This window comes from Trachypithecus francoisi, unplaced genomic scaffold (genome assembly GCF_009764315.1).
Source record: "Trachypithecus francoisi isolate TF-2019V2 unplaced genomic scaffold, Tfra_2.0 Lachesis_group7, whole genome shotgun sequence".
In the NCBI taxonomy this organism is placed as follows: Eukaryota; Metazoa; Chordata; class Mammalia; order Primates; family Cercopithecidae; genus Trachypithecus; species Trachypithecus francoisi.
Window position 1 is genome coordinate 93,579,965 of NW_022681472.1, and position 24,291 is coordinate 93,604,255.

Here is a 24,291-nt window from a genome sequence, read left to right on the forward strand (position 1 = left end):
AAAAGAAGAAAAAAAGGCTTCACTTTCTACTTAGGGAGGAAGACATCTAGATGTGTATATCTTCAATACCTTCTTAGATTCTAGCACAAAGATCTGCACAAATAGGTATCTACTTTAAAATTTACCCTTGAAGTAGTTTCTTTGTGCTAAATGTCAGACTAAGCAATTTCTATGCATTATCTCAATGAATATTTACAACTTCCCAGTGTTCTCCCTGTTTTAACACTAGAAAATTACGTCTCTGTCAGGTTATGTGGTTTGTTCAAGGATCCACAATTAGGAAACAGTGACACTAGAATTCAAATTCAGATATGCCTTATCCCAAAACTCTTATCCATTCCACTAGATTTTAGTGCCTGTACTTATTGGATATTTAGTCATTGTCTCAATAAATAAACTGATGGGTGGAATAATATTACGAAGAGTAGGGAAAACTTTCAGGATTCCATTTTGTCTTTACTATCTAAAATTACAAACAATGACAGTTTTTGAACCATCCATCACACTGAATTTTATGAGTATTATTCATTCTTTAGGTTGCTATTCAAAGTTCATTACAATGCATTGCTATCATTTAACCTTTGTAAGGCTCAGTGAGCCAGTCAACTCCATTGATTGTCTCTCACTTCAAAATATGTCTGTCACATAATCATCCCAAAGCTATGTTGGGCCAACCACATGGTCATCCTTATCTTTGACTTAATTTCACTATTCATAATAAGAGCTACCATAATGTATACAAGCATTATATATTTTAAAACTAATAATAATAAAAGCTAGCATTGAGTAGGCGTTCATTTGTTGCCATGAACTCTCCTTAGTATTGTATATACATGGATACATTTGATCCTTACAGCGGCCTTTGATGTGGGTAATATTGCTCAGTATCACAGATGGAAAAGACTCAGGGCACTAGCAATCTGGCCAAAGTTCAAACACAGCAAATGAGAAGGAGAACCAGTTCAAACAGAGCAAACAAGAAGCAGGACCAGATCTCAAAGAGCATACCTTTCAGGCCACAAGCATTTGCTTGGAAACGTCATGTGTAGTTGGTGAAAAGGTAAATATCATTCTGAGTAAGGCTTCTCACCAATAAGATGCAGTTGCAAAGGGAGTGGGGACAGAACCTCCTTATGTATTCATAAAACTGTCCAGAGAGAAAGTGCCTCTGGCTCTGGCTCTTGAAGGTGTGGTCTCTATAGCGGCCATACCGGAATCCTATTGTTCAGAGCAGCTCCACTCATTGGCTTAAATGAACATTCCATTTGGAATGATTCTAGTTCAATGGAGAAGAAAGAGCATGCTAAGCCTCATTTACCCTCTTCAGAGTAGAAGGAACACAGACAGGCTTCGCTTTTCATCCTGGCTTCAACTCTTACTCAGTGTAGATACTGTGCTTTCTCCTGAACTTTGGTCAAACAATTGTTGGTCAGGTACTGTCCTAGGTGCTGAAGTCACATAAAAGAATGAGGATCGGTTTACACTAGAAAGTTCACAGGAACTGGAGAATATAAATGTACTATGGGGTCGATCGTGGTGGCTCATGCCTGTAATCTCAGCACTTTGGGAGGCCAAGGCGGGCAGATTACCTGAAGTCAGGAGTTCAAGGCCAGCCGGGCCTCTCTCTCTCTATATATATGTACATAAAATTACGTATGTGTGTGTGTGTGTGTGTGTGTGTGTATATATATACAGTGCTAAGCATAGCCAGAAAAAAATCTAAGCCTCAAGTTGTACATCAAAATATTGTACCAAGGAAGACTACATCAAACTTCATTTGTAATCTGGTAAGTGCAAATTAACATCACAATATGGCACTTCACACTGACCAGAATGGCTAAAATAAAAAAGCAGAGATTACCAAGTGTGGATGTGGATGCGAAGTGACTGAAATTTTTGTATATTGCTGGAGTAAGTAGAAATTGGTATGGCTACTCCGGAAAACTATTTAGCAGTATTTACTAAAACTAAGCACATATGTACCCTATTATACAACTGTGTCATTCTTAGTAATATATTCAATTATATATATGTGTGTGTTTATAATATATATACACATATACAATGTGTATTTTATATATACATTAAAAGATATGTATGAGAATGCTATTATCATTTTTATAATCTAATGCTATCTCATTAGAAGGGGTAATTGAATTGTGGTATAGTCAAACTTTAAAACACTTCATGGCAAAGAAAATAAAATACTATTCTATTAATACAGGATTAAGATACTATTATTCTATTAAGAATCTATTAAGAGTAGACCTAAACACATATATCTTGACCTATGAGACAAGAATTATGATATCTATCTTTTAAAATATTTAAAAATGTCTTACATGGCACTGAATTTTGAGATATGGCTTTTAACTTGATTTCTACAAAAATTCCTATTTTTCATCCTGAAATGCAAACTACCTTCCCAAGATACAAATGAAGTTTTCTAAACCTTGACTTATGAGACAAGAATTATGATATAATAGAATAAAATACTATTCTATATGGCAATTTGGATTAATTGCATAATAATGTTTGAGCAAAAGAAGCCAAACACAAAAAATATATACTGTCTGATCCTGTTTGTATAAACCTGTTCAAAACTGGTCAAAACTAACCTATGGTATTATAAGTCAGGATTGTAAATACCTTTGGTAGTGGGGAAGAGGGAGTGATTATGTGTAGACAGGAACAAAAGGGAGTTTTGGGGGTGTAGGTGATATTCTGTTTCTTGATGTGGGTGCTAGTTAAACTGAATCTTTGAGTCGGGAGAAATTCATCAAGATTATATATATATATATATATATATATATATACACACACACACACACGCACACACATAAATGCATTCTATAAATATAAATATGCATTCTACAAATGTATATTTTAATAAAATACTTAAAAGTTTCTTACATGGCACTGAATTTTGAGACATAGCTTTTAAATTGATTTCTCCAAAATTTCCTATTTTTTTATCCTGAAACAAAAACTATCATTCAAAAATATAAGTTAAGTTTTCTGAACCTTGACCTATGAGACGAGAATTATGACATCTACTTTCACCAAGTGAAAGTGAGAAATTTGAAAACTTAACACTGCAACAACTTACCAGCATAATAATTACTTGTAATGGGTGAGTGAGTGAGTAAACGTGTCCTATAAATGCTATTACATTAAGGTTAGGCCACTACATTGTTTAGAAAACCACGTAGCAGCACTTCCTAAGAGTAAATCTAAACACATTACATAACATAACTATGCCAATCGAGCCCTAGAATGTACAATAAATTATACATTGTTGTTGAAATCGATGCAACATCATTCCCTGATCATTTTCCATATTTTAATTTATATTGCCTGTACTTCATTGACACATCTTTCTTTTTTTTTTTTTTTTTTTGAGGCGGAGTCTCGCTCTGTCTCCCAGGCTGGAGTGCAGTGGCGCTATCTCGGCTCACTGCAAGCTCCGCCTCCTGGGTTCACGCCATTCTCCTGCCTCAGCCTCCCGAGTAGCTGGGACCACAGGCGCCCACCACCACGCCCGGCTAATTTTGTTTTGTATTTTTAGTAGAGACGGGGTTTCACAGTGTTAGCCAGGATGGCCTCGATCTCCTGACCTCGTGATCTGCCTGCCTCGGCCTCCCAAAGTGCTGGGATTACAGGCATGAGCCACCGCGCTGGCTACATCTTTTATTCTTGCCATTACAAACGTCCTACTCATCCCAAACATGCCCCATGGATTTCTCCACCTGGTCTCAAGCCAGACAGTTCCATCTTCTCAGAATTCTCATCCACCAACCTGTGCAAAGCGTACCCTGTTTCTTCAAAGTCCTCTCCCTCTTTTTAACTCCCATGATACCTTGCTGCCTCCTTCTTAAATAGCAATAACAGCACCACGATCATAATAGGCTTCCATTAGTTGGGTGTCAAGCTTTGAGCTAAATGTTTTATGTTAATTTATAAACCAATCATCCCCTGGAATAGTATTGATAGTCTGTTGATATTTTTAACATAAAAAAATAAAATAAATTAACAGGAACTATGGGAACTGGGCATTGTCTCTCATTTTTTAAATAAGGAAACGAAGTCTCCCATTGACTAAGTAATGCATAGATCTATCCTACACAATTAGGGCCTAGAGGACTTGGGATTCAAAACCACAGCTAGTAGAGTCCAGTGCCCAAACTATCTTAGCTAGTAACTGGCTACTGAAATTATGAACTTTCAGAATGATAGATCCAGACATCAGGCTGTCTCTGCTTGCAACATAATTGTGATTTCCTTATTTACAGTGGGGTACTGAGGCAGAGATTTATTTCAGTGCCTAGGCCATTGTCTCATATCTTGTGTAAGAGAGGAATCATAAAATTGGAGTCATGATTCTGGAAAGTGTCATCTGCAGTTGCCAAATAATCTACCTGCGTTACTCTGTCTGTTGCTAAGAGGACAAAGAGTATTCTCCTCCATTTGCAGGTGTGCTAACTGTAGCACAGAGAGGTCAAGCAATGCACTCAAGGTCATGCAGCTAATGGTTGCAGGAAGCAAACTTAGAACCCACTGATTCTTGATACTTCTATGCCAGGCTCTCTCCACCACAAAAGCTACCTCCTTAAAGATCCACATGTTCATGAGTCTTAGTAGGGATTCCTGCCAATCCATAACAAAGGGCTAATGAGGTCCCACTTTCCTTTTAAACTGTCATTATTTTTAGACTTACTTTTGTTTCTGCTGTTTTGGATGCAGGCTTCTATTCATACCTTGAAATTTAATTTGAGTATCTCATTCTCGAGGGAGTCTTATCACATCATTTACTCCTCTATTTCATTCCACAAACTGCCCCCAAGGGCCTACTACGTAGGAGGCAGTGGCCAACATACTGGGGATTCAATGGTGAATAAAAAGTCATACTCCCTGTTCTTCAGAGCTTACCTTTGTTAGTGTAGGAGAGGGGGAGGGCTCAAATGCATCACTCTCAAATGCAATTTCCAATTGTGGTAAATGCTCTGAACAAAAAATACGGGTATCTTTAAAAGAGTATAATGGGGCATTGGATCTAGTTGGAGAGGTCTGGGAATGTTTCCTATTCTTTAGGTAGAATTAAGTAACCTGGCACTATTTATACCTCTGCGCTTACCCTCACTTTGTTGTAATTTATTTTCCTGCAGTCTATGAATAACACAAGTATAGGACCATGTCCTAGTCACACCTTGAGCCCATGTCCTAGAAAACCTGCATGGTATATTATAGGTGGTTAATAGCTCTCCCTTGAATTGGCTTTTATTATCATCACTATTATTGCTGCTATCCTTGTGGCTACCACCATTGTTGGAGAAAAAATATGGGACATGTCTGAATCCAAGCCCCATGTGATGAACTCTATTTTAACTGCACCTTCTTGGCACGTAAAGGAAGCACACACAACAATTTGTTGATAACAAAAGAAATGAGAAAGCTGACTAACTCCAACTGCTTCTCTGAAATGCTAATTTTCTTTCAGAGTCTCTTCTCTGGTTCCTTTATAGCAATTTTACAAGCTTGTAGCAAGGACAGCTTTCTGTTAATGACTACTTGCAAATCCAGTATGATGACTGTGTTTTGTCTTAAGCTGGGTTAAAACACTAGCTTACAAATAGAACAGCAGAGGCAGAGACATTGGCAGCCAGTCCACAGCAGAGATCAAAGGCACTATCCTGGCAAGAGAGATTTGCTCTTAGGTACTTTAAAAATTAAAACTATGTTTTTGTTGTTTTTTTTTTTAACATCCACAAGGCCCTTTTCAGAAACACTCTCCAACTACCATACTGGTGAAAGAAACTGACTGAGGCCTGAGAAGATAAATTCTAAGTCATACAGTCATACAGCAAGATGGGGTGAAAATGGGTTTTAGGCCCTATCTTTGTTGGTTTTGTTTTATGCAAAACTCTTTCTACTACGCCCAGTTTCTTTAATCGCATGCCAGAAGTATGAAATTTCAGCCAAGGCAGCACTTTCTAAAGAAGAAGGGCTACAGTGACTGCAAATTTCATGTAAATTTTTCACACGGTATTCCATTCCTTCACCACCTTCCCAGTTCTGTCTTCTCCCAACCCTTCAGAAAGTTTACTCTGCAACAAATGGCTGCCGCTTCATAAACACCTCACTGTGCTCCTGCTGTTCCCCACTTCCATCTGTATTGATAACAATAGTCACTATTGATCACCTGTTATGTGCCACACACCCAGTAAGAGGCTTGGTATATGCTTCTTCCGAAGCTCAGAACGCTGCAAGGACATTTAGAATGTATTTTTAGTATACACGCATAAAATGAAACTCAGTGGCTTAAAGTAACAATGATTTTGTGTGCTCCCAATTCTATGGATCAGGTATTTAAGCAGAACTCAGATGGGCACCTCCACATCCAGCCTGGGAGCTCTCATCTGAAGCTGGGATGTGCTTCACTGAACACAGCCTCTCTCTGCTGCTGGGCAGGTGCTGGCCTCCAAGAGGATACATTCCACAAGGTGATGGTGGAAGTTGAGAAATCTCGTAAGGCTCAAACTTGAGGAAGGAAAATAGGATCACTTCTTCCACATTCTATTTTTTAAGCCAGGTGACAGAGTTGGCCTGGGTTCAAGGATGGGAAAAAAGACCGTGTCTCCCAGTGGGGCTGTGATAAAGTCAACTTGTCAAAGAGCAGTTGGGATAAGACAGGAAATATTATTACAGGCATCTTTGGGCATAAAATCTGCCAGAAGATAGTAATTAAGAAACTGTACTTTGGAGTCAAACATTTCAGCTCTGCCATCAGCTGCCTGTCCATGGATAGGTTATTTCACCTCTGAGTCTCAGTTTCCTCATCCCTAAAATGGGAATAACACCATAAAATTTCCAAGGGAATAAATAATGTACAAAATGAGCTTCATGTCATGCCCACACAGAGTAAGCCTCTATATACAGTTGCTATTAATATAAGGATACTTTTAAGAGTGAAATCTGCCTTATGAAATTTACATAGAGACAACAGGTATACACCAGAATTTATGTTCACCTCCAGCTAACATTATCATGAACCACTGAAAATGGGGAAAATCAAACTAAAACTGAAACTGAAAGAGATTAATTAGCTTGTCCACATTGACTAACTCACTCACACTTACACAGTAAGGAAACTTCTCTTATGTGCCAGGCAAGAGAAAACATGGCCCTGCCATCTTAGGACTTGTATTCCAGTGACAGAGAGACTGAACTACCAAACAAGTAAATGATTTCTCATAATATGCCTCTTAATTAAAGGAATCAGGGTAAAGAAAGAGAGAATACATTAGTGCACATGGTTTCACCTGAAAGAACGAGATAATGCTGATTCAAATGGTTTAAACCACTGGTCTACAAACTGGCCCATAGACTTAGCCTGACACCTGCTTTTCTAAATAAAGTTTTATTGGAACACAACTACACCCATTTATTTACATATTTTATGGTTGTTTTCATGCGACAATTGCATCTTCAAGTACTTCCAACAGATCGTATGGCCTGCAAAGCTTAAAATATTTCCTATCTATGTAATCCCAGCACTTTGGGAGGCCGAGACGGGCGGATCACGAGGTCAGGAGATCGAGACCATCCTGGCTAACATGGTGAAACCCTGTCTCTATTAAAAAAAATACAAAAAAAAACTAGCCGGGCGAGGTGGCAAGCGCCTGTAGTCCCAGCCACTCGGGAGGCTGAGGCAGGAGAATGGTGTAAATCCAGGAGGCGGAGCTTGCAGTGAGCTGAGGTCCGGCCACTGCACTCCAGCCTGGGCGACAGAGCGAGACTCCGTCTCAAAAAAAAAAAAAAAAAAAATATTTCCTATCTAGCCTTTAACAGAGAACATTTTCCTATCCCTGTTTTAAACCATAGAGAAATGTATTATCCCCCATAACTGAAGATTTTAAGGAAGACAATATCATATCCTGAATCATTGCTGTCATGGGGGACTCAGGATCCCCACATCTTTCCATTCTGTGGCCTTCAGGCCACAGCTTCATGCAAGGCTAGGTCCCTTTAGGTTTGTAAGATGGATTACAGATATTCCAGACTCATACTGACAGAGAATCAAGACGAGAAGAGGGCATCCTCCAGAGAAAAGGCCACTCCTAAGAATGCCTCTCTTGGGAGGAAAACAAAATCATTCCCAGAGGCACCCAAAGACACCCAGCAATGCCCCATCAGACTTCATTGGCCAGAAGTGTGTCATATGTCCTCCCCTAAACAAGCCACTGGACAGGGAAGGAGACTAGCATAATTGGCTAATACCCATCAGAACGATCCCTGGGGATGGGTGTAAGCTCCTTCTCCCCTAAATTGTGTTGAGGAGGGAGACATGTATAAACAAAGTTGGCACAAAAGAGGAGAGGCTACTGGACCCCAACAGTGTCTGATACGAAAGTGATCGTAGTCAGCACAAAGGTAAAATGTTCCTTTAGAAAACGTGTTCAGAGAAGGAATCTCACAGGATATGATGCCTGAATGTAGCCCTGAATGATAAGAAGGAACAGGCCTTAGGTTCTGTGGGAGAGCTTCCCAGATAGGGGGAGACTTGCTGGTAAGGAGCAAGACTGGTATTCAAATTCCTACACTTTGGATCCAAAGCTTGCACAGTCTCCACTACTCCAAGCAGTCTGCTGAAACCGCACCTGTTCCCAAACAACAGCCTCTAATATCATGGTCTTCTGGGCAGTCTTTGACCATGTCCTCCAAACCAGATGTGTCATCTTACCCATCCTGGTACTTTTCTCCTTCTGTTTGATATATGTAGAGAGAGTTATACATGTTATTTTGCCCTAGGCAGGTTATCCACATCCCTAAAATAGGGATAGCATCAGTAGCATCAGGTACCTCTCATCTAATCATCACTAACAGAAGATAAGAGAGCAAAATCTAACTGGTAGATATTTTGCTCTTTCATCTTCTATTAGCATAGGAATTCCTTAAGGTCAATGACCGTGGCTGTTCTGATCCACATGTACCATGACAACACGTAACACAGAGTGAACATACAGTACATTCTTGATGAATATACATCAAATTAGACACAATAGTATAGATCTGTGGCTCAGCTTGATTCAATTTGTTGGGCGTGACAGGGCCCCAGAAATCCTGAATATTTGTAAAACAGTCCAGCTACCCAACCAAAAGGCACACAGGAAGGAATGACAATGGAACACTGTCCATCCAAAATCTGTTCCCAGAGGACTGACGGGGAAAATACAAAGTCAGACAGAACAATGAGGCGAGAGGCAGGAGAGCAGTCCACTGTATACAGATAGCAAAGGGTGGAGGACACAGGTGGAGGGCCTAGAAAGTCATAATAAAAATTAGATCTGACTTTTTCCAGCAATCAAGAGTCACTGAAAAGAAAATAAGATTTACTGATTACTTGTTATATTTCAGGAACTGTTAAGGTATTTTATATATACCTTTAATCTTCATTTAAAAAGATTATTAAGGCCAGGTACAGTGGCTCATGCCTGTAATCCCAGCACTCTGGGAGGCCGAGAAGGACAGATCACTTGAGGTCAGGAGTTCAAGACCAGCCTGACCAACATGGTGAAACCCCATCTCTACTAAAAAAACAAAAATTAGCCAGATGTGATGGTACATGCCTGTAGTCCCAGCTACTCAGGAGGCTGAGGCAGAAGGATCACTTGAACCCAGAAGGCAGAAGTTGCAGTGAGCAGAGATCATGCCACTGCCCTCCAGCCTGGGTGACAGAGCAAGACTCTGTCTCAATCAATCAATCAATCAATCAATAATAAAATAATTTTAAAAGATTATTAAATAAATGTAATCTCTATTTCATAGGTGATAAAATTCATGCTCAGGAAGGTCAGGTGGCTGAGGGTCACATGGTGAGATGACAGATCTAGGATTCTACCCAAATCTCTTTGATATTCAACTTTATGACTTGTTTTCTCAGCCACACAGTTGACCTCTGACCAACGATTTAAGAAGCTCAACCCAGTAAGAAGAAAGAGAGAATGGGTTTGCTGGTGAGGAAGAGAAATCGGAGGTTGGGACTTTAGTTAAAAGCCATGGCGATAGCGCAGGACAGAGAGGGTGAAGTCTGGCTCTGAGCATCATTATTAGAAATCAACCACACACAGAAACTAAGTGGATGAAGAGAAGGGAGCAGCTGCAGAAGACACAAATGCATCCACCTTGGGGAGACATACTCTGGGAAAAACAAGCGTTTCTGCTTATGCCACTATTACCAAATAAAAGCAGCATTGACATTACCCTTGGGATTCTTGCTCTAACTCTGGGCATACATTCTAAGCTTAGACAAGCTTTAGTCACAAGGACAAAATATTATTAGTTTAGCTGTGTTTTAGCTCCAGCTTTCTCTATGAATCATGTGTGCATGAATCATAATCACCACTCTTCATATTTTAGAAGCAGATGTATAATTTTTCTTACCCAAGAAAAAAAATCAATTGCTGTCTAAATAAGAATCTAATGTTGTTTCTGAATCTCTTTGATTTATTCAATTCTGAGCCTTCATATTCTTTGGGAGTGAGAATAATCAGGAAAGCCTAAAAGAAGAAGGTGACAAGGTGACACACACTGGGCATTTGCTCTGTCCGTGACTGCTCTCCACTTTTCAAAGTCAAGGTAGGTGTAAGTGTTCCCATTATTTTAAAGATGAGGAACCTGAGGCTCATAGAAGCAATTTATTGGCTTGGGATCACACAGCTAGTAAGCAACAGAAGCTAGGATTTCAATTAAAGAGTGTCAGACACTAAAGTATATGCTTCCATTGACCCTTCCCCAGCTTACCTAGCTACAGTGTAAAAATATGGTATTAGGCCATCTGACTGCATGTTACAGTTCTCTTTGGAGATGACCTTCAAAGCTCTGCCCAAGATGGCCTTGTCATTTGTTGTTTACTGTCATCTTAGGACATTTCATTGACAGTGGAAAGCTACTTACCTCTGAATATGCTCACTGTCTATGAAATGGGGATCCCAGTCCCACCAGCTTCTTACAGTTGACATGAAGTACACCATTCAAGTAGGTGGGTGTACATGCCAGTATTGTGTCACTAATAACAGTGACACCAGTCAGACTGGATACCTCTCAGGTCCAGGATATGATCATATAATGCTCTGAGCATTTCTACCCTCCTGCTACTTATCACAAGATTCCTCTGGCACATTACCGGCTCCACTATCACACAATGTAAATATTTTCAATCTTGCAAGTGTGGCTGAAGCCACATGCCAGCCAGGCACAGTGGCTCGCGCCTGTAATCCCAGCACTTTGAGAGGCCGAGGCGGGTGGATCATGAGGTCAGGAGTTCATGGCCAAGATGGTGAAACCCTGTCTCTACTGAAAATACAAAAAATTAGCCAGGTGTGGTGGCAGGCACCTGTAATCCCAGCTACTCGGGAGGCTGAGGCAGAGAATTACTTGAACCCGGGAGGCAGAGGTTGCATTGAGCTGAGATAGCGCCATTGCACTCCAGCCTGGGTGACAGAGTGAGACTCTGTCTCAAAAAAAAAAAAAAGAAGGAAAAAAAAAAAGCCACACGCCAAGCTCCATGATGATATCTCAATGCACCTCATCTCATTGATGCCCCCAATGGTGAAGCTTGGAGTGTTTTCCTCAAGTTACTGATGTGAAAGCTGAAGTTCTGAATGTTGACATGTCCACAGGTGTACTGCTTTATGATATAGTAGCCTTGCTGTATTTTAATGCAATAGGAATACTAATGTATTGAATTATATTACTTATTAGAATGCAATAATATTACTAATATTATTTATCAAATACAACAGCAATATCTATAAGTAGTTTATGTATAGTTTTAGAACTGTTTGTGTATTTTCAATTATATTATCTCATCAGGCCTCAATATTCCCTAAAATTTAGGTCTACAATAAATATTGCTTTAAAAAATGCATACAAATGAATCAACACATATATTTGAAGGTTACAAATTGCCCTCTGGTCTGCTCTCAAAATTATCTTTCTAAATTGCAGTTATTATCCTATCACCCCTTTTGTTTAAACATTGTAGGGGAGACTTCAAATCTGATTTATCAATAGAACTGAAGCAATTCCAATCATGATTCAAGACTAGGGATCTGGATGTAGCAGATATTTCAAAACCACCTTGTTCTCATTGTCTTTTTGATCAGGGCTATTTCAGCTTTCTACCATCCTGCCTTTCCTGACCTTCAGACTATACTATCTGTGACAGCCTACATGCTCCACTGGGTCTCATGTCATAATAACAGTGTCGTAGAAGAGGTGGAGAGGTGAAATACAAGGAATATGCAATTTAACGCTTATCTTACATGTGATAACTGGGCATTGGGAAGGGCAAAAAAGGGGCTAAACAAATGCTAAAACAATGAGAGAACCTGGATCTGCAAGAGAAGATGTTCTCCGGGAAGAATTCAGCAAGATCAATGGACATAAATTGCTGAAAAAAATCACACTTATATGGTCACTTCTTCCATTTATCTGGAAAATATCCCTGAGCAGTTTTTTTTAATGCAATGCACAGCATCACAGTGATATGAGAGAGTGACAATCATGTGATGTGGAAAGGTGCCTTACTCTACAGAAGTATTTGTAGAAATGTATTCATTCACGCTGGACAGCAGGGATCAAAGTGTCTGCTTATTTTGCCAGTGAACACCAGGCCCTGAGTCCAGTGTTCTGTGAAATGCAATGACAGGCTAGTCTGTGTTTCCAAAGACCTCCTCCCACAATCAAAGGCTCTAAGGCATGAGTTTGCAACCATGTGTTCACACTGAACAGAAAATCTTTACACAGCATGTCAACATAGGTGGGCATATTTGATTCCGACTGATTTAGCCATCAAGTCTGATTAGAATGTGACTTTCCAAACAGTGTGAGCATAGCAGGAAGAGGTCTTGAAGTTAAATGAGCTGGTGACATTTTGTAAGGGCCATGCAACCTTCAGCAAATCCTTTAAGATGTCTGAGTCTTAATTTCTTGTTCTGTACAATGAAGTTGAGAACTTGCCACATAGAGCTGTCGTGAGAATAAAATTTGTTGACATATTTACTATAGTATCTTCTCATATTCTCAGAGGTTGGAGATTTCCTTGCCTTTGCCCCTTGGACCTTGGAGTGCTGCAGATCAATATTGATAAACAGGATGCCATAAATAAGGAGAATAAAGTCCAAATGCCATGGCTTGTTTTTAAGGCCCCCTGTGCTCTGACCTCCTCCAACAGTGTTACTTCCTCTCCTCTCACTGCCATTACCGAACTCCCATTTCAAGTCAGCAGCTTCTCTTAATGACAGGAGTATGTTATATTCCTCAGGAGTTTAGAAATAGAGAAGAACTAAGTAATAACGTTTGATAATGATATTGGTAGAGAAGAAGAATATAGACACAGCAATCAAACAAACATGGGTTAAAACCCCAGCTCTGTGATATAGCTAGGCTTTGTGTCCCCACCCAAAACTTACCTTGAATTAGAATCCCCCTAATCCCCATGTGTCATGGAAGGGACCTGGTGGGAGGTAACTGAATATGGGGGCAGTTACTCTCATGCTGTTCCTGTGGTAATGAGTGAGTTCTCATGGGAACTGATGGTTTTCTAAGGGGCTCTTCCCCCTTCACTTGGCACTTCTTCCTGCCACCTTGTGAAGATGGTGCCTTGCTTCTCCTTCCCCTTATGTCATGATTGTAAGTTTCCTGAGGCCTCCCCAGCCATGCTGAACTATGAGTCAATTAAATTTATGTTCTTTATAAATTATCCCATCTCAGGCAGTTGTTTATAGCAGTGTGAATACAGACTAATGCACTCTGCCATTTCCTAGCTGCAGGACCTGTGACAAGTGGCTCAGCTGCTTTCGCACTGAGTGTCCAGGGCTGTAAAATGATGATAAATCCTACCTCACAGCAGCATAAAGTGAAGATAAGACCTACTTTACAGTGGCATTGTGAGAATACAACACACTACCACAACCAAGTGCCAGGCATAATGCATGGCTTACCGCAGCCATTCAGTAAATCGTAGTACAAATACTAAGAATACCAGAATTCAGGAATCACTACATTATTGTCGTTATATTTCTGAAGGGCAATGAAATTTGGCAGCATGGTTGGTGTGCTAATGCTGAAATCACCTGTTCTCAGAACATCTCTATTTGATTAGTCAAAGAAGTTATTTGTGCTTCAATTTGCTCACCTGTAAAAACACCCGAAAGTACAAAAACAGTCACCTTCTTTGTCTGGGAAACCTGCTCATTTTAATTAACCTAAAAGGTTTCTAGCAATTCATGTTTGTAAAGCACTTTGACATGCTAAGAATAAGAGGCAATTTAAATGCAAAATTTTATTATAACAGCTTTTTAAAAAAATAATTATTACTCAAGGGGCTCTCAAGCAAGAAGGAGCTCCTAGAATTCCACACCTCTTATCTAGGAGAAGGTGCCAGGTGGCTATTGAAGAGCCGAGTCTCAAGTACTCCCTGAGAGTTCCTGGAACTCTGCTTCCTTAGCAAAAATAATGTGGGGCAGAGTCAAAATATATCATAAAAGGTAGTAAAAAGAGTGATAATATAAGTGTCTTCAAATACCAGCTAAATCTTGATTGCTGCTACATGTACAAATCAAATTTGAATTGCACTTCTGAGCTCTGTCAAAGAAAAAACAGAGCTAGACAGTAGTTAAAGCAGTAAAAACAGACTCTATTCTGGATTATTGAAACAGGAGAAGAGATGCCTTATTATAAAATGGGTTCAGTTTTGACTACAGCACAAGTAAGGGGAAATATATAACCAAGGAGCAGGAGAGGGATCAGGGGATGGAAAACAACTAAGAGAAAACATCAGAAGTAAAAGGATTCTGGCAAAACCCACTGAACTGGATTCTTGCCAAAGACAGGCCAGGATGATCAGACATCACCTGGGGATGATGCCTCGCACAGCAGTCCCAACCAGACTCTGGCCCAGCCATTTAACAGTATGTAGCAAGGACTAAAACCAGGTTTCCTGGGGACTGCATTTTACTCCTCAGCATCACCTGTCTTTCAATGGGATGATCTTATTGACCTAAAATTGCTATGGCAACCTTGTGGGTGGGGTGGAAGAGGTCACTATACAAACAGGTTATCAGTGACAGATGTGGCTTCTGTTCCATAATTGGTACCTGAAAAAATAAGTGGGTCATCACATTAGCTTGACTCAGGACATCTCTCACCAGGCTATTAGCCTTTAGAAAACACAGAGCTCAATTAACTTTCATGGAAATTGGATTATTTCCTGCCCATTTGAAGGCCTTCATTTATCCACTAGGAGCTGTACAAGGCAAAGGTTCTGGTGAGTACATCCCCGAAAATCTTTGAGGAGGCTCCAGCACAAAGATAATATTCTTCTAGGTTACAAAGAACCTGCATGTAAATTACCAATTATCATTTCATAATGGCCCTGTGTGGTCAGTATGAGAGAATCATAGCACATAGGACAATAAATGAGGTTCAAGATTAAGCAACTAATCACATATGTCATTATTAGGTATGAGTTCAGACCTGCCTGATCACAAATCTCACGCTCGTTCCACTACACCATGTGACCTCAGTGGTCCTCGTGGATTACAAACACCAGACTCATCTTCAAACTCCAAGGTACAGCTTCACAGGCTGACCACATAACATCAGAGGAGGATATGACCTAGGGGGAGGGAACATGTCAACCTGGGTTTCCCTCTGACCGGAGTAGTCAAGGGATACTCCAGTCTCTGTGAATGGGGATGACGCATTAACATTAACAAAAAGGGAAAGAACTTTCTACTGTAGTGCCAGAACTTTCCACTGTTACTGTGTGCCAGAAGCTCTCCCAGGTGCTTCACAGCTGCTCTCTAATTTAATCTTAACCCCCCTGCTTGGGATGTATTATTGTATCTCATGTTACAACGAAAGAAATTGGTGCTTAGAAAGTTTGATTGTCAAATGCTAAAATGTGAGCGAAAAAGGCAGACCTGAAATTTGGAACCAGTTATCGGCTACAGTGCTCTGTAAACTTTGGCCAAGTGCTTTCCATCACTCCAGGCACTTCTAAAGTAATTCAATAGGTAACTGAAGCAGTCATGGTTCCTGGGATGCCAACAATAATGCAGGCTTACCTGTGCAAGAAGGGACCCACTGGAGAGCTGGAGTGCAGGTGCGAGGATCATAAGGAAGATAGTGTGGTGAACCAGGCTAAGAACTAAGAGCTATCAGGGTGTTCTTGATAGTCTCATCAGTCAGAACTTGACAAACTCACCAGGTTCCCACCACTGGGCTGCAGGAACTATAATGTTTTCTTTTGTGTCGACTCATCTTAGTTAAGACTTAAAGTTACGGGTGAGAGATGCCTTCCTAGCCATATTTAGATAATCAGCCCAGCTTTTGGCTATGCTCTTGCAAATAAATGTCTCAGGAACCCTTAAGCCACCCCAGAAGAGGGCATATTTCTGGGTTTACTTTCAACCAAGAGCACACATTCAAGAGGCAATTCATCTAGAGGAAAGTCTGGGTGCTATTAGGAGGGAGAAATGGGTGCAAGATAGTGACAAATATCTAGGACAAAAGTAAAATATGGTCTTTATATTTAACAGATAATATATACAAAGTCCGAAAAAGGTAAAATTAGAATTAGTTAAATATCTGTAACAATACACATGAAATTACTGATGAACTGTATTGTCTAAATCATATCTTAATAAAATCATCATCACTGTCATCACCAAAATCATCATCATTGCTATCATTACAAGATAATATAAATCAGTTCCAGAGCCAGACCACAAACTTAGGTTACTGGACACCTTACCCAATGCTCTTTTGACATGAGACATTTTAGAGGTGTCTCTCACAGAGTATAGATGGGAGCCATCTTTAGAAAGGCAAGATCAATTTAAAATCTATCATATTTCTGAGATATACTCATACTGTAGGCATCATCTAATAGATTGAAAAAGTGGCTATGATATTTCAGGACATGTAACTCAAGAGGTAGAGCCAATTTCCACGCCCCTTGGTCTGGGTGGTAACTGAATATGCAGAAGTGAAACTGTGTGAGTTCCTGAGCCTTCTATCTTGCTATTTTGGAGTGTTTCTGCCACTACATAACAAAGCCTATAACAGAATATTGAAAACAGACCTTAAAGAAAGAGAGGAACAGTTAGCACCTGCACCAAGACCGCACACATGTGAGTGAAGCCATCGTAGACCCTCCAGCCTCAGTGGAGGAAGTGCTCACTCTGGCAAGTGCCATGGATGACCCAGTGGCTGCTGCATGTGGCTACAATGTTAATGATGAATAAAAGGCTGCTGGGATGGATACTTTTTACAGCACTGGAGAGATAACAGAGGAAAATAACAAGATCTAGCCTTCAGACTGTCTACCAACTCAGCTCTGATGAGAGAACAAGTTTGTTTCTGGGGTAGCCCTAAAAGAATCTCTTATTTCATGTAGTCACGGGGAAGATAAGGCTGAAAATCAGAACTAAAACTTTCTTAAACAGGTTGCAGAATTATGAGGAAAGGTGAATTCACACACTCAGCTAGTCTTTTCTGTGAGCTTTAGGACATCAGCTGGGAAGGAGTAGGACTTTGAAAGGGGGTGTTTCATTGGATTGAGACCAAACTGGGAATCTTTATCCATCAGCATCACTATTGTGTAAAGAACTCAATACATTGCCTTGAACACAGCCTGAAACACTATTTGCTTATTTTTTCAAACAATACTTCCTCCAATTAGTACATACATTCCATGAGAGAAAGAATTTCTGTTTGTTTGCGGACTTCACTCACTACCTGAAACAATGCCTACAAGTATCACCTACAAGTATGTTTTCTCCTTTTGTGACATCCTTTCCAATTCTCTGCTTTCTGACATATAGCTTCTCTGCTTACTTTTTTTCCTTAGGTTAGCTTGAGATCTTGATTCAAATCAGATCATAGGAGTGGATCTAGTAAGCAAAGATATTTTACCCTCAGTGCTGTGAGAAGGGGGTGGTCTGAAGACTCAGAGAGTCCAGTCACTTATGACGGAGAATATGCTCTGCGAGGAAAGAGCAAAAAATAATCATGGAGCAAAAGAGAGAGAAATTGAAAGGAAGGAGGAAATAAGGGGGAAAAAGAGAGAAGTGCTGGGAAATCACATACACACAGAGTGATATGGATTGGAGTTGGTTGAATATTTTATATGTCAAGTTCTGTAAGTCCTTCTGCAGCAGACAAAGGATGTAAAGGACCATTTTATTATCTCCTTCCTTGAATTTTACAAATGTTGGAAACTGAGGGTCTTAAACTATTACATAATCTGTCCAAGGTGTACGAAATAGAACTAGAATACAGCTTGTCTTAGCCTAGCATCTTCAATTTGGAAATAAAAAAAATTAATATGAAGAAGAATATGGATATTACATTTTTTAAAAGCCTTGGCAGCTGAATATCTTTTTATAGGCACAATGTATATGTTTGGTTGTGTGTCTGTATTTCTGTGTTTACTATTTTATTTGTTCAACATGGAATATTTAATGAGCACCTACTACTATGTGTCAGGCACATACAACATCCTTTAAAATGAATGCTGTTTATCGTCCTCTTTCAATGGGTTTCAAAATGTCAAGTGACAGGATGTAGCTAAGACTTAGGTTAGACCTCAGAGAACTAGAGTTACTATTTTTTCCACTGTGTTGTCTCAACCTGACTTCTACCACCAAACACAAAGTAAAATAAAACCAAGCAAATAAAAACAGAAAGAAAGAGAGGAGGACAAAAACAATCAAAAACATTCTGGAGAGTAGCCAGGACATTATGTCAGGCACTCCACAGAAAGCAGAATGTAAAAAGTAATAGATCTTCAATTCGCCGAGTCCCCTGAGTAATGAATTCCAAGCAAACCGCATTGTATCAGAAAGCCCTGCTGTGCTGAGGAGTTCCCACTCCCAGGGGGAAGGACTGATGTGCTCTAGCTGTGTCTATAATTTGATAAGACAAGGACAGCAATGGAGTTTGGGAAACGGATCGATTTTAATGCAATGCCACTGACAAATCAGAAAGGACTACGTGATGGTTGTCAGGAGAACATGCCTGCACCTCCTCATCCCTCTATGCGAGGATGGCTTGTCTTTAATTAAGTTAGGATATTACAGCCCCAGTGAGGCTGCTGCTACTGATGAGTCAGGACTCACCCTAAGGCTTGCATTAAATGGAATGTAAAGACCCCAATAGGTCCTATCTCAAGGCTGTATGTTTGTGGAGTTGTGTGCAGAGGACAGAAATAGTCCACAATCCACCCTAATGCCAGGCCATAAAAGCCTCATTGCTCATCACATCTGGGTAAAGCAGATTTTATCAATCCCCCCAAATAAAATAGGAAATTAATATTCCAGAAATAATAGATTATTGAGACAGAAATTGAAGTCTGATCTATCCATTCAAATATTCTTTTCTTTTTCTCTTTTTCTTTCTTTTTACCAGATCCTATGGCTTCCAAAGACATTCTCCAAAAAGGAGCCAGAAAATATGATCTGCACTCATGAAGTCAGCATTATATGGGGTCCACTTAAATACCTGGATCTTTCACTATGAAGGACAAAAGCAGGAAACAAAAAGCAAACAAAAAAAGACATTTTTCAAAATCTTACATCAAACCTGAAAGGCTGAACTCACACAAACAAAATTGCTAGTTAGTTAATCCAAGACATCTTTATTTTCCAAATTGTCATTCAGCAAATTAATTCCCTCAGCAAGTATTTACTAAGCACTGACTGAGGGACAAGGGCTATTTCCAGCACTGGGAATCAGAGAGCAAACCCAAGACAGGAAGTATGGAACCCTCCTGTTGTAGAGACAACAATAGCAGTAACAAAGAAATGTACTTTATGTCAGGTAAGACTCAGGTTATATGAAGACAAAGAAGGGTAAACGGACAGAGTGCTGGGGAAGTTGTTGTGAATATCAGTGATCACAGAACATCCTCTGTATCATACGTGACCATACTCTTTAGGGCTCCAAACCACCCTCTTCTCACAGGAAGTAGAAGATCCTTGTTTACTAGATCCTATGATCTAATTTGGCAAGCTGAATCAAGGCCTCAAGCTACTCTAAGGAAAAAAATAAGAAAGCAGAGAAGTCATATGGCAGAGAGCAGAGAAGGGATAGAGAGGTCAGATAAAAAAAAGAAAAAGTACTTGGGGTGGGTGTCAGAATTGTTTGGGGAAGGTATGATGGTTAATTTTCTAGGTCAACATGCCTGGGCTATGGGGTGCCCAGATATTTGGTCAAACTTTATTCCCAGTGTGTTGGGCAGGGGACTTTTGGATGAGATGCACATTTGCACTGGTGGACTGAGTAAAGCAGATTGCCCTCCCTAATGTAAGTGGGTCACATCAATCAGTTGAAGGCCCTAGTAGAACAGAAAGACTACCCCTTCCAAGTATAAGGGTAGACTCCTCCTGTCTGTCATTTTTTCCTTAGATTGCTTGAAACCTTGGTTCAGCTAGATCATAAGAGTGGACCTAGTTAGCAAGGATCTTTTCCTTACTGTAAAAGCTGGAATATCACTTATTTCCAGCCTTTGGACTCAAACTAAAACATCGGCTCTTCCTGTGTGTTGAGCCAGCCAGCACTTGGACTGGAGCTGCACCATCAGCTCTCCTGGACTTCTGGCTCACCAACTGAAGATCTTGGGACTTCTCAGCCTCCATAATCACATGAACCAATCCCTGATCTCATATAATAATATCATGAAACTAACATATTATGTTATGAAATATATTTCATAATCACACAAGCCTATACCTTTCTTCTGTTCCTCTGGAAAACCTAACACGGAAAAAAAAAAAAAAAAAAAAAAGCTAGGAATCTGAAAAAAAAAAGTTCTTGGAAGATAGTAGCTGTTTCCATGGAGATTACTAAGAAGAGCAGAGGGAGAGAGAAAACCAGGATTTAAAAGATGATCTTCTCTATTTTACGGGAACCCCTCTTTACACACTAATCTTCATTTGGGAGATCTTTTCTCAAGAGAGTAAATACATATTTCAATGTCTTCCATTGTATTGCTGATACAGTCCAATTGTCATTTCTTTTAAACAATTATCTAATATGTTTACTATAAATAAACTGAGGCCACATCAGGCCCAGGTTTACTCACAATACAAAATTATCTGAGTAGCTGCTATCAGACAAGCACCAGGGATACATGATGAAAAAGAACTTACAAATGGGTGTGAAAGGCATTCAAATGCTTCTCACATAAATAATTCATTCATTACAACTGTATTAAGTAGAATAAAAGACAAGCACAAGCTGCTAAGAGAGCTCGTGCTGGGGAAACTAACCCGCTCCAAAGTGCCATAAAGGGATTGAGGCCGGCCCGGATTACAGCTGAGATCCAAGGAGCAAGGAGGGAGAGAAATGAGTGTTCCAGAAAGAGGATCCCACAGAAGGAAGAAGGGCTCTGAGAGAGGATGGAGCTCAGAGCTGTCAAATGGCTGAGGTGAGAGTGGTTGGACATGGGGAGAGGGGCGGTAGTGAAGCAGCAGCAGTAACCAATATGAAGGGGTGGTCGTCTAAGTTGAAACTTGGGGAGCAGTCAGGGGCCCACCACTCAGGGCCAAGACCAACTTCAGGATTCAAACTCTGCTGAGTGCATTGGAAGCCTATTGAAGCTACAGAGGAATCCGCTCAGATTTTTTTTTCTAAGACTTCATGTTTTTCAAACAGTTTTAGGTTCATAGCAAAATTAAGAAGAAGGTACAGAGATTTCCCATAAAGCCCCCATCCCCACACATCAGAACATCCCCCATTATCAATATTTCTCACCAGAGTGGTGCATGTGTTACAACTGATGAACCTGCATTGACACATCACAATCCTTCAGAGTTCTGAGTTCACATTAGGATTCATTCTTGATTGAACTCTAGATGTTATACTTTCTATTGGTTCAATCCCTAGATATACAGGCATATCATATAATCTGTGGGTTTGAAAAAAATAGATAATGATGGCATCCAACATTATGGTATCATACAGAGTAGTTTCACTGCCCTAAAAATCCTGTGTTCTGCCTCTTCCTCCCTCTCTACCTGCTGACAACCACTAACATTTTTATTATCTCCATAGTTTTTCTTTGCCCAGAATGTCAAGGAAAAGCTATGCCTTTTCAGGCTAGTATCTTTCACTTAGCAATATGCATTTAAGTTTCCTCCATGTCTTTTCATGGCTTGACAGCTCATTTTCTTTTCAGCCCTGAATATTTCGTTGTCTGGATGCTGCACAGTTTATTTATCTATTTAACTACTGAAGGACATCTTGATTGCTTCCAAGTTTTGGCAGTTATGAATAAAACTGCTATAAACATACATGTGCAGGTTTTTGTGTGGATATATGTTCTCAACTCCTTTGGGTAAATACTGAGGAGCACAATTGTTGGATTGCCTGGTAAGAGTATGCTTAGTTTTGTAAGGAATGGTCAAACTGTCTTCCACAGGAATTATATTATTTTGCATTCCCACCAGCCATGAATGAGAGCTCCTATTTTTTTTTCCATCCTTGCCAGCATTTAGTGGTGTTGATGTTCTGGATTTGGTCATTCTGATAGATGTGTGGTGGTATCTCATTGCTGTTTTCATTGACATCTATCTGATGAACTATGATGTGGAGCATCTTTTCATATGGTTATTTGTTATCTGTACATCTTCTTTGGTGAAGTGTCTGTTATAATTTTTGGCTCACTTTGTAATCTGGTTGGTTACATTCTTATTGTTGAGTTTTATGGTCTTTGGGATGCCAAAGATCCTTCTCTTTCCTTACTCAGCAAGGGCTCATTAGCAGTTGACTCAGGATCTGTCAGTCATCTTCTATCCTGAAGGAATGATGCAATAATGCAAACATTTATTGAGTGCTGCCTGTGTCCTAGACACTGTACTAAACTATGTGAATTATCTAATTTACACCTCACCTGATAAAATTGGTACAATTATTGTCTCAACTGCATAAACAATAAAACTGAGGCCCATAAAGTTTAAGTAATTTGACAATTATCACACAACTAATATATGACATGCTATGATACAAATCCAGGCAGTCTGGCCCCAGTGTCTGCTGTCCGAACCAACATATTCTACGGCTTTTAAAAAATGGCTACAGACTAGCACACAGGCCCTGCTCATCCAACGGGATAGCCTTGACTAATTATAAACCCTGCCCGTTAGCCTCATTGGTCCCTGCAGCTTCTGCTCAGTTCTGAACTAAATTTCTACCATGTTACTAATTCAGCAATTCCCTCATATTCTTCCAAACCATTCCCATTTTGTTGAAGATGATTGAGTTGCATTCTTGTTTGCTACCAAGAACCTTGACTGACACACTTCTTGTTGCATATGCCATGTTGTTATTGGGGTAGAAGTTATTGAAACGGTTCTTGGATTTTAACAAACGGCAATTACTTGGACAGCAAGAAGATACTTGAAGAAATCCTAAAAATGGAGAAGGTCTTGAAGGATGAAAAAGAAGCGACAGTAGCTATACATGCTGAGTACAGATGTCCTATGAGTCACCTGGGGACATTCAGAGTAAGGGGACAACCCCTACAGCAGAATTTCCTATGAACAAGCTTGCATGGTGAAAAATCACAGGGAACCAAATGAACACAGAGGTTTGAGGTGTTCAGTGCAAGGGCAACTAATGCTTTCGTCAACTGGAATAAAGAGTTTGCTATGAGCATGTTTACTAATCTTTGAATGACTCCTCTTTTCTTTCACTACAGGTGTGCTCCTCTAAAGCCAGGGAATCCGTACTATTCAGCAGTCTACCCCCAGCATCCCCAACAATGCCTGACACAGATAAATGTCCACAAATATTTGGTAAAAAGATGGACTTATAGATGGATGGGCAAACAAATGAATGGGTAAATACAGGAATGAGAGATGTTTCGAGACATTTTGGTACAGTCTGTGAGATTTAATATATTAGAAAAATGATGGCTCATGGCACAGCCCATATTTTCTCCTTTATTCCTTTTCACCTTGCCCATAATTTATATAATTAATATAAGTTGCATTTAAATGCAGACAAAATAAAAAAAATCACTTTGTAGGCATAAAAGTCACAAAACAATATTAATTTTATTATACTATGCCCCACAATTTCTTATTTCATCCACCCTATCTTCTTTTTTCTTTTCTTTTTTCTTTCTTTTTTTTTTTTTTTTTTTTTTTGAGATGGAGTCTTGCTCTGTTGCTCAGGCTGGAACACAGTGGCATGATCTCGGCTCACTGCAACCTCCACCTC

General features: G+C 39.9%; 2 long non-coding RNA genes across 2 annotated transcripts in view; one reads left to right on the plus strand and one right to left on the minus strand.

Moving 5' to 3' along the window:
• The first annotated feature begins 959 nt into the window (after positions 1-959).
• Positions 960-15,613, plus strand: LOC117079151. The gene is made up of 4 exons (XR_004435279.1): positions 960-1,433; positions 6,363-6,500; positions 9,941-10,635; positions 15,524-15,613. It is a non-coding gene; the product is annotated as an uncharacterized LOC117079151 (long non-coding RNA).
• LOC117079152 overlaps positions 13,038-24,291 on the minus strand; it is a 36,649-nt gene continuing 25,395 nt past the window's right edge. The window contains exon 2 of the long non-coding RNA XR_004435280.1: positions 13,038-17,960. This is a non-coding gene — a long non-coding RNA (uncharacterized LOC117079152). The remainder of the gene's footprint in view (positions 17,961-24,291) is intronic.